The 12,232-nt window shown below is 36.1% G+C and overlaps 1 pseudogene; it reads left to right on the top strand.

Annotated features, from left to right (window-relative positions):
- LOC103277061 overlaps positions 1 to 12,232 on the top strand; it is a 35,689-nt pseudogene that overhangs the window by 13,401 nt on the left and 10,056 nt on the right.

The raw sequence follows: 12,232 nt of genomic DNA, 5'->3' as shown, positions 1-12,232 counted from the left end.
GTGTAGAAGTGTTCCCTTTTCACCACACCCTCTTCAGCAGCTGTTATTTTTTGAGTTGTTAATAATTGCCATTCTGACTGGAGTTAGGTGGTAACTCCAAATGGATCAGAGACCTAAATGTAAAACCTCAAACTATAAGAACCTTAGAAAAGGAAAGAAATACCCTCATGGAAATCGGAACTGGCATCCAATTCCTGAACAAAACCCAAAACCCAGGGTCATAAGAGAGAAGATATACAAGTGGGACCTAATTAAACTGACAAGCTTCTGCAAAGCCAAAGAAACCATCAAGAGAGCAAGGAGACAGCCTACAGACTGGGAAAAAGGATTTGCCAACTCCAGGTCTGACAAAGGCTTAACATCCTGGATCTACAAGTAACTCAAATGTGCTGAAAAGAAAAAATCAAACAACCACATTATAAAATGGGCAAAAGATATGAACAGACACCTCACAAAAGAAGACATCCGAGCAGCCAACAAACACATGAAGAAATGCTCAACCTCACTAATCATCAGGGAGATGCAAATCAAAACCACACTGAGATACCACCTAACTCCAGTCAGAATGTTTCCAGTTTTATGGAAGATCTTTCTCCATCCATTTGCCTTGAGTCTGTGGGTGCCATTTGAATTGAGATTGATTTGCTGAAGGTGGGAGAAGAATGAATCATGTTTTGTTTTTCAATTGAAGTTGCCACTTTGTGCCTTTTAAGTAGTGTTTTCAGGTCATCAACATTCAAGTTAGCTATTGATATGTGAAATTTTTTCCCTGTCATATTGTTGTCATGAAGCTCTTTTGTGTATTAAGTTTGTGATTAATTTGTATTGTCAGTAAGCTATATGCTTCCACATGTTTTTGTTTTGGGTGATATTCTTTTGTTTCCATGTTTTGAACTCCCTCAAGCATCTCTTGTAGGGCTAGCCTAAAGATGACAAATTTCCTTAGCACTTGCTTGTCTAGGAAGAACTTTAATTCTCTTTTGTTTATGAAGTTGATTTTGGCAGGTAGGAAATTCCTTGCTGGCATTGATTTTTGGGGGGTGTTACAATTGGGGCCTCAATCTGTTATGGTTTGTAAGCTTTCTTCTAAGAGATCTGCTGCTCTTCCTATGAGTCTGCCTTGATAAGTGTTCTGTCTATTCTAGCTAGCTTTCTTCAGATATTTTTTCTTTCATGCTGACCTTGGTTGGTCTAATGACTAAGTGCCTTGGGGATGGTCGCCTAATATGGTACCTCACAGGAATTCTCTGAATATCATGTATCTGCCTGGTAGTTTTTCCAGAAAGATAGGAGAAGTTTTCCTGGATAATATCTTTAAGCATTTGCTCCAAGTTTTTCTCACCTGCCCCTTCTCTCTCAGGAATGCTGATCAGTTGTAGATTTTGTCCTTGTATAATTCCATACCTCTCAAAGGCTTTTTAAAATCATACTGGGTTAATCCAAAGGCTTGAGCTCCAACTCTGAAATTATTTCTTCTGAATGGTCTGTTATTAAGGCTTGTGATTGTGTTTGAAATTTTGGGAGCAAATACTTCAATTCCAGCAGTTCAGTTTGGTTCTTTCTTAGGATTACCAAGTAATCTTTCACTTACTGGACCATTTTTGTGGCCTGTTTTCTTGGGGTATCCGTCTTCTCTTGGATCTCATTGGGCCACTTTGCAATCCATAGTCTAAATTTTTATCTGTCATTCGGGACAATTTATTCTCATTAGAATACATTGCTCAGGAGCTTAATGGACTCTTTGTAGGTGTCATAACACTTTGGCTTTTGGGATTGCTGTTGCTCTGATTGCTGGAATATGATCACTGATTCCTTCTCATCTCTGGGGGAAGATTCTTCTCCTTTTATTTTATTTACTTTTCATTAGTTAAATTTGTTGTTATTGGAATGTGGCTTTGTAATGTTTTCCTTTTATATGGGTGTGTCTGTGGTGTGATTGTGTGTGGTCTATTGACTTCCTTTAGTGTCCCAACTCTCTGTTATCTTCCTAACCCACAGGTTGCAGGGAATGAGGCAGGGGTATCATCATTTGGGTGTAGACAACAATGACCTCTTGAAGCTGTGTCCTCAGGGTAGCTCTAATTCACAGCTATGATGTTCAGACAAGGTGTGGGAACCGAACAGTGCCAAGGGGCACCTTCTTCCTCCAGTCTAGATGGTGGGGGCCTTCTTTATACTCCAGCTTAGGAAGCAGGGGTCCAGGCTGGGCATGGTGGCTCAAGCCTGTAATCCCAGCACTTTGGGCGGTGGAGGTGAGTGGACTGCCTGAGCTCACGGGTTCGAAACCAGCCCAGGCAACTTGGCGAGACCTCATCTCTACAATAAAAATCAAAACATTAGCCGGGTATGGTAGTGCACTCCTGTAGTTCCGGATACCTGGAAAGCTGAGGTGGAAGGATCGCCCGAGCTCAGCGGGTCAACACTGGGCGGGCGGTGAGCTTGCCACTGCACTCCAGGCTGGACTATGAAGTAAGACTCCAACCCCCCAAAAAAGAAGAAGAAGAAGCAGGGGTCCCACCTGTCTTAGAGTTCTAGTACTTCTCTTCTCCGCCCACATATGGGTGAGGCCACAGAAGCAACATTGGTGGGCATCTGGAAGAAGTCCCACGGGCTCAGGGCCTGCCAAAGTAACAGGCCGAAGTGTGGCAAGAATTTCCTTTCTGGGTGAGGCATTTCTTTTCCCATAGGTTTGAAAGCAAGGGCCCTGCTGGACTGGGAGTCCCAACACTGCTTTTTGTCCTGCATGTGGGCAACGTTGATGGGCAACTGGGAGAAGCCTGGAAGGTTCAGCACCCCAAAATAAAGTGTTGGGGAACCCTCCTCCTGCCTGAGTAGGATCCTTCTTCAGGCTTATCAGGGATGACTGTGCTCCTGCTGACTGAGTTGTAGAGAGCGTCCTCCTTTTCCCCTCACTGTTCCACGGGTGGGACGTATACAGCAATGGCAAGACTGCGGAAGGGCAGTTCCTCCATTCTGCAACACAGCATCCTCCTGCGGCAAGCTGGAAATACAACCGCTGATTAATTTTAGGGTGGATGTCATGAGAGGGATGCCTCAGAGGTAAGAGCGTTACCCCGGTTGGGGCCAGAGAAGAAGGGAGGATCACACACATGGAGCAGTCCTTAGCTGCAGAATGTGACCTTCGGAGGCCTTCTGTGGCAGAATGGTGGTAACTGGTTCCCAAACTCACAGGAAACAAGAGCCTCCCAAGTTCCATGTAGGCTTGAGCAGTGCCCCTTTCCAGACTACAGGTGGATTTCTGCATTCAGGTAGAGCGAGGAAGGTTGGGGAGTGTGAAGGTTTCTTTCCCATGACTAGGCCCGCAGAGGTCCATAAGAAGGCTGTAAAAACTCTCCTAGTAATTTACCCTTTCCTTCATAGGAGGTCCTCTCCTGGTTCCATGCCAGGGTTTTAACCGAAAGTGTCTGGGGCTAAATCTCCTTTGCTCTTAGTGGCTCAGATGCATTTTTGTATCGGCTTCCAGATGACACTCTGAAGAGCCAATATTTACTCACTTTTTCAGATCCTGTTGTTAAGAGATGCTCACCAGTTGCCTCCAGTCAGTCATCTTGACCTTCTTCCAATCTTTTTGCTTAAATAAAAATAATCTACAAGAGAAGAATACAAGGACACTTTAGTTAAGTGGAAACAATTACAAACAACTTAGAAAATATGAAATATCATGTCATAAGGCAAAGATGGGAATTATCTTGCACACAATGTATATGTGAATGTAAAAGAATGGCTTATCCTAGGTGGGCTTCCTTTCCTGTATGTTCTGCAGATTAAAATAAACTTCAACACATTTGCAGTGAGGGACAATAAGGGTTTTACAGATGGGTTGTGTGGTTAGTGTAGAGGTACAGAGATGTGTGATGAGAAAAATAGGTAGATGGAAGAAAGAAGGCTTAATTGAGTGTAAACTAAAATCACTTTGCACAGACAAGAAGTTAGAGGTTGGTGCCTATCAGATAACATGTAAGCATATATTCTATTGTCATTGCACAATCTGAAAAATCTTTTTTTCTTCATCAAATTCTCTTAGCACCCTTGTCACAAAGCAATTGATTATCAATGTGAAAGTGTGTGGCCTTTCTATTCTGTATTGATCCTTCTGTCTGTCCTCTTGCTAGTAGCACACTGTTTGAAGTCTTTATTATTGTAGCTTAGTATGAAGTTTTGCAATGAGGAGTGTGAGTTCTGAAAGTTGATCAATTTCGAAATCAGTCTGGGTATTCTGAGTCTTGAATCTCCACGTGAATTTTAGGATAAAACTGTCCATTTCTTCAAAGAAGTTGATGGGGATTTTGACAGGGACTGCATTAAATTTATTAACTAATTCAGGGCATAATGCTATTTGATATGTTAAATTGTTGATTCAGTCAGGGAATAATGCCGTTTAGTATAGTCACAATGTTATGCCACCACTAGCTCTCTCTAGTGTTAAAATTTTTAAAAATCCCTCAATGAAAGCATACCACATCCATTAAATGATCATTGCCCTATTGCCCACCCCATAATGTAGTTATAATTAATCTATCTTTTGTCGCATTATGCCCATTATGGATATATTATATTTAAAATACTCATAGCATTTGGGACCTTCGGTTTTGTGTGTCTATCTGTTGGATAATGATTTGGAGGTCAATTAAGGTGCAGCATGTCTCAGTAGTTAGTTCTTTTGACACCAGATAACATAATATTCTATTTTATAGACACACATATAATAATTTGTCATTCATTTGCGTTATTTTCACTTTTGGCTCTTGTAAATAATGCTGCTGTGAACGTGTGTGTACAATTTTCTTAATGGACATGTATTTATATGTCTTCGGTAGAGTCCTTGGAATGGCATTTCTGGGTCATGTAGTGGTTTTATGTTTATCTTTCTGACAAACAAATAAACATTTTTATAGTGACTGCACCCATTTTACATTCCTACAAGCATTGCTGAATGGTTCCTGTTTTTCACATAATTATCAATACTTGCAATTTTATAGTTTTTTATGATAGTGTGAAGTGGTATTTCATTGTGGTTTTGACTTGTATATCCTTAATGATCAAAGATATTCAGTCTTTTTACATGTTTTTCCTATTTTTATACCTTTTTGGAAAAATGTTATTCAAATTCATTGTTCACTTTTAAATAGAGTTGCTTGAGTTTACACTGTTGAACTATAAGGAATGCATATGCATGCTGGATATCAAACCTTTACATACATTTGATATAAAAATATTCTCTCCCAGTTTGTAGGGCATCACTTCACATTCTTAACTTTACCCATTGATGCATAAATATTTTAACTGTGATGAGGTCCAGTTAGTCCATTTTTCTTTAATTGTTTTGGTGTCAAATGTGTAACACACTGCCACATCTGAAGACGTTAAGATTTAACTCTGTGTTTTACTGTAATTGTTTTGTAGTTTTACTTCTTATATTTAGGTTTTTCATCCCCTTTCAGTTGTATTTTGTATTTGGGTTGAAATAGGGCTCAATTATATATTTCTGCATCTGGTTATCCAGTTGTCTTAACACTGTTAAAGAAACTTTCTTTGATTGAGTGATGTCACATATGTGTTGGAAACAAACAGTTTGCAAATATTTAGGTTTCTGTTTGTATTTCAACTTCATTCCATTGGTCTTGATGTCCATGATTAGCCAGTATCACACTGTTTTGATTATTGTGACATTTAGTTGAAGTTTGAATTGGAGAAATTAAATCCTTCTTTTATAGTTGCATATGAATTTAGTATTGACTTTCCCATTCCTGGAAAAAAAAAAGGCCATTAGAAGTTTGATCGGAATTAACATTAACTCTGTAGGTTATTTTGGGGAGAATTGTCAATTTAAAAATATGAGGTCTTTTAATCAATGAATGTGGGATGATTTTTCATTTATTTAGGTATTTTAAAACAGCATTTGATAGTTTCTTTTTTTTTCTTTGTGCATTTCTTTCTTTTTTTTTTTTTAATGAGGTCTTGCTATGCTGCCTAGGCTGGATTAAACTCTTGGGCTCAAGCAATCTTCCCACCTTGGACTCCCAAATTTGTGGGATTGGAAGTGTGAGCCCTACACATGGCCAACATTTAGTAGTTTCTAGTGTGCCAGTTTTGAGGGGAGTTGTTTTTTTACCTTTCTCGCTTATAGTTTCTAAGCTTTTTATCCTTTTTGATGTTATTATAAATGTAATTATTTCCTCATTTTTCATATTGTTCAATACTGCTATATAGAAACAGAACTAATTTTTTGCATTGATCTTTTATCCTGAAATTGTGTGGATATCATTTGTTAGATGCAGTCATTTTAGTTCTGGCATGTGTGGATTTTTCCTCATAGATAATCGTATTATCTTGAAATAAAAGCAGATTTACATCTTCCTTTTTCATCTAAAATTAGTTTGTCCCTTGTCCAATTGTTCTGGATAGGACTTTCTGAAGTTTGTCAAATCGCAGTGGTGAAAGTAGATGTACTTTGTTTTATCCTTCCCATGATTTTAGGGCATGAGCTTTTAGACCTTCACAATGTGATATTAAATAGATTTTAATTTTATTATTATTATTTATATGCGAGGTACAAGTCTGGATTAGTTACACAAGCAGACTTTGTGCAGGTGAAGTTTGGACCTCCAACTGGCTCTCACTTCCCTGGCTTAGTACGAGTTTCCCTCTGTGCTGCCACCTGCCCTTCCCTTCCCTTTCTCCCATGGAAGTGTTCATCGACTGCCAGTTCCACCCTTGTACTAACATCATTAATGTTTAGGTCCCACTTATAAGTGAGAAAAGTCGGTATTCAGTTCTTTGTTTCTGTGATAGATCACTCAGTATGATGATCTCCAGCCGCATCCAATTTGGAGACTCCATGATTTTGACCTTTATGGCTGCATAATACCCCTCATGTATATGTAATGTATTTTCTTTATCAAGTCCACTTTTGATGCACAGTGGGATTGTTTCAATGTTTTTGCTATTGTAAGTAGTGCAACTATGAACAGGCATGTTCAGGTGTGGTTTTTTTGTACAATGATTTACATTTCCCCAGCTGAATTCCCAGAAAGATTGCTGGATTATATGGAAAGTCAATAAGTCTTTTAGCATTCGCCACACTGTTTTCCATAGAAACTGAAGTACCCTGCACTCCCACCAGGGGTGCAGAAGCATTCCCTTTTCTCCACATCCTCAACAGCATCTATTGTTTTTTGATTAATTGACAAGGACCATCCTTATCAGAGTTAGGAAGTATCTCATCGTGGTTTAGATGCATTTCTCTGATGATTAGTGAGTATTTCATGTATCTGTTGGCTGCTTGTATCTCTTCTTTTGAAAAATGTCTATTCATGTCCTTTGCCCACTTTTTTTTTGACTTTGGAATCTTACTCCGTCACCCAGACTGGAATGCAGTGGCTGCTTCCGGCCACCGCAGCCTCGATCTGCTGGGTTCCAGCGATCCTTCCGCCTCAGCCTTCCAAGTAGCCAGAGTTACAGGCACGCACTACCACGCCCGGCTGATTTTTTTTTTTTTTTTGATTTATTGTAGAGATGAGGTCTCGCTGCCCAGGCAGGTCTTGAACCCGCGGGCTCAGGCAATCCACTCACCTCAGCCTTCCAAAGATGCAGGATTACAGGCTGAGCCACCGAGCCCGACTTTGCCCACTTTTTGATAGAATTGCTTATTTGTTTGTTTTTCCTTTCTTTCATCTCATTTGAATTTCTTGTAGACCCTGGGCATTAGAACTGTTAGATGCATCATTAGCAAATGTTTTTCCCATTCTATGGGTTGTCTCCTCACTCTCTTGATAGTTTCTTTTGCTTTGCAAAAGCTTTCCAGTTTGATGAGGTCCCACTTGTCTACCTTATCTTTTATAGCATTCGTTTTGGGGGAATTGATCAACAATTGTTTGCCTACTCCAATGTGCAAAAGAATGTTTCCTATATTTTTTTCTAGGATTCTTGTTTCAGTGGTCTTCCCCGATTGGTAGTCTGACCTTTTCTCTTTGGCTGCTGCCGTTAGGAGTTTTTTGGTTTTTTAATACCTACTTTGTGTAGATGGATTACTATGCTCTGGAATGTGTCAGAATTCTCTCTTTTTTAAGGGTGATCATTATTCCATTGTATGTGTACACCACGTTTTAAAAATTCATTCATCTGTTGGTGGACACAGGCCTTTCTTGACTATTGCAAATATGCTACTGTAAAAATGGGTATACAAATTTTTTTGATATCCTGTTTCCAATTTGGAGGATATATTTTCAGAAGCAGAATTGCTTAGTTATATCTACATTTAATGTTTTAAAAACTGCCATACTGTTTTCCATAGTGGTTACAGCATTTTACACTCCCATCAAGAGAACACAATGGCTCCAATACCTTCTTCTTATAGTAAAAACTTTTTGCTTTCTTTTGTTTACTCCTAATATGTAAGTTGGTATCTCTTAATAGTTTTGACTCACTTTTTTCTAATGATTACTACAGTTTAATATTTTTTCTTGAGTTCATTGGCAATATGTATGCCCTTCTGAAAAGAAACATGTACCCAAAGATTGTGTACATCTAAAAATTGGATTGTGTGTGTGTGTTTAATATTTCTAATGTGGTTCTGGATTTTGTTTACCAGTATTTTGTTGAGAATAATTGCATTTGAATTTATAAGAAATATTGATTTTGTCACAACTTTGTCTTTTATATCAGGATGCCTCAAAGAATGACTTAAGAAATATCTGCTCTTCCTTTAATTTGGGGTGAAGAATTTGAGTAATATTAATTTTAGCCATTTTAATTATTTTGGTAGAATTGACTAATAAGTCGTCTTAAGCTGGATTTTTCTTTTTGGAGTTTTTGATGAATAATTAAATATCTTTACTAGCTGTAAATGTGTTCACGCTTTCTATTTCACTTTGAGTAAGGTTTGGTATTTTGCTCACCTTTACGAAGTTTTCCTTGATTAACTAACTTGGTGGCTTACAATTGTTTGTAGTATTGTCTTATAATCGCTTTTATATAAAATCAGTAATTTTTCTTTTTTCATTTATGAGTTCACTTATTGGTGGTTTTTTTCTTTCTGTGTAGTGAGTCTTTCCAACAGCTTTTCAATTTTGTTGGTTTCTTTTAAGAGAAGCAGTGTTGGTGTTAATGATTATTCCATTGTTTTTCTATTTTCTTTTTCATTTATCTCTGTTTTCAGCTGCTAGATTTTAGTTTGCTGTCCTTCTAGTTCCTAGGTTATAAAGTTGATTTGAGCACTTCCTTCTATTTAAAAGTAGATAGAGCTGCAATTTTCTTATAAAAACTTAGTTTGTTGCATATTATTATTTTAGATTATTGTGCATTTTAACTTACTTCTAAACATTTTCCAATATTTGCAGTATTTTCTTTTAACACATTCGTTCTTCAAAAGTATGTTGTTTAACATTTAGGTTTTTTCTGTTATTAATTTCTAAGTAATTTTTAATGTGCCTTGAAAAAAAACTTTTGCATGATTTTGATATTTTAAAAATATTGAAAATTATTTATAACCTAAAATATGGCATACCTGGAAAAAGTTTTAGGTGCACTTGAGAAGAATGTATATGCTGCTGTTTCTGAGTAAACTCTTCTTTATATATACTTTGGATGTAGTGGTATGTAGTATGGTTCAACTCATTTATGTCTCTATTCATCTTTTATCTAGATGTCTACTAGCAAAAATTAGGTATGGAGAGTTTCTGCTAGTATTGTAGAATGTCTCAGTGTCCCTTTAATACTTTCAATATCTGCTTCATTCACCAATGAATGTGAATACACATATATAAAATCTTCTTGATGAATTTATAATTTTTTTGCAGTATAAAATATTTTTACTTGCTTTTTTTGGGCAATTTTCTCTTTCAATTCATTTTGTGTGGTATTAGTATACCCATTTCAGCTCTCTTTGTTTACAGATTGTAAGGGACATCGTTTTCTATACTTTTACTTTCAACATAATTGTGGTTTTAGGTATAAAGTGAGTTTCTCACAGACAGCAAAGAGCTTTCTATAAAAATATTATTCTTTTGAGATTTGTATTTTATATAGTAATTCAGGTCTGTTTGTAATTGAAGTGATTAGTTGCACTGAAAGACTTCCCTAAGCTATTAGCTATTTCTTTTTGTATGTTTTATATGTTTTTTGTTCCTCAATTCTTTCAAATTTGTCTTTTTTAATAGATTATTTTTTCAGTAAACTCTTGATTCCTTCTTAATTTTTTTCTTTGAATATGTTTAAAATTATTTTTAGTAGGTAGCATGTAAAATTTTGTTAATATTCTAAATTTACAAAACCTATTTGAATTAATGCCAAATTTCCTTCAAATATATACATTATCTTCACTTCCACCCAACTCCATTTCCCCCTTATGCTGTTGTTGTCAAAAATTACGTTTTTATACAGCATGTGCCCATTGCATAGTTTTATAGTTACTATTTTATGCATTTAAAAATCATATAGAAATTTTTAAAATTATTACATACACAATATAATATTAACTTTTATATTTACCTATATAGCTACTCTTAACAGGGATCTTTCTTTCTTAATTTGAATTTGGTTCTTTTTTCTAGTGACCTTTTGATTCAGCCTCTAAGTTGAATTCCTTTAGCATTTCTTTAAAGCAGTGCAGAAACCCCTTACCTTTTGTTTTATTTTGAAATGCATTAATTTCTTATTTACCACAGAAGGATAGGTTTGCCAGCTATCGAATATTTAGTGAATCATTTTTCTGTGTGCTCAACACTTTAAATATTCTATTCCAACAATTCTTGTCCTCCATACTTTCTGCAGAAAAATTAGCTGTTTTTCTTATTGAGGCTTTTTCTCTCATTGTGAATATCTTGTTTCTTGCTGTTTTAAATACTCTCTCTTTCTTTGATTTTTGACAATCAGATTAAAATAATCCTTAGAAGGAGTTTCTTAGGTTTTATTGTTTGTGGAATTTATTGAGCTCCTTGAATGCGTAGGTTCATTGCTTTCATTAATATTGAAAGATTTTTAGCTGCCATTTATTTAAATGTTTTTTCATTGTCTTTTCTTTCACTGCACTTTCTGGGACACACACAATGTGTATGCTGATACACTGCATGGAACTTCATAGGTTAGTTAGGCTGTGCACTTTTCTTTGTTCATTTTTCTTTCTGCCATTCTGACTGGATAATTTCTGATGTCCTTTCATCATGTTTGCTGTAAATTTTTTCTGCCTGCTTAATTCTGATGTTGAACTTCTAGAATTTTTTCCATCTGTTGAATTTTTAGCTCTGTAATTTCTATTTGGATTTTTAAATATAATTTTTTCTCATTATTGATACTCCTGACTTTTTAACACATTTTTTTTCCAAATTTTACTTAGTTTCTTTTTTATAGTTTCCTTTAGCTCTCTGAGGATATGTAAGACATTTAATTTAAATGCTTCATCTAGTAAGTTTAATGTCAGGGTTTCCTTATGGATGATTTCTGTCAAATTCTCTTATTACTACTAATGTGTCATATTACTTGTTTCCTTGCTGAGTTATCTCATTTGAAAATTTGAAATTTAATATGATGCAATATGTTTACATTAAAAATAAGGTGTTCTTCTCTTCTAACAGTTACTGTGTTAGTTGATGAAGGCTTCAGTTATCTATTTGTTTTGCAACATTCACAAAGTATTTTTGTAAAGACTATTTTTTTGTCTTAAGTGATTACCTAAATAACTTTTCTGTTATTTTTTCAATCACTAAATGACCTGGAAAAATATTTTTAATTTCTTAGATCAATTTTCTTTAAAAAGAATTCTTTTACCTTAAATAACCTTCACTAATGCCAGTCAGAGATTGAAACAATGACCAGATTTTGTATTGCCCTATCAACAATCAAAAGACATAACCTTTGTTTTTTAATTTTAAGAGTTCCCACTATCCTGCATGAGACAAGCAAACTTCACCAGCCATACAGTACACTGTCTCCAAAACTGCCTACCCCATGGTAGCAGGGCTATGAGGAGTGTCAGTCTTCATGCAAGAAGTCAAATTTTTCAGACACTTTTTAAAATCATGAACTTCCCTGGATGTGTGTTTGGCTTGACTCTACGTTTCTAAAATAGTTTCTTCAGAAAGATTGTACAAGGTCAATTCAATGATTGTTTTGGTGCATAACCAAATCCTGTACCTCCTGATCTACTGTCATTGTGACATTACTCCAGGGATGCTTTTAAAGAAATATTAGGAGAGGATGCAGGGGAAAATAAATG

The sequence above is a fragment of the Carlito syrichta genome, unplaced genomic scaffold (genome assembly GCF_000164805.1).
Source record: "Carlito syrichta isolate Samal-C Ts95f unplaced genomic scaffold, Tarsius_syrichta-2.0.1 Scaffold316473, whole genome shotgun sequence".
In the NCBI taxonomy this organism is placed as follows: Eukaryota; Metazoa; Chordata; class Mammalia; order Primates; family Tarsiidae; genus Carlito; species Carlito syrichta.
Note: the sequence above shows the minus strand (reverse complement) of the source record. Positions and strands in the feature narration are given on the sequence as shown.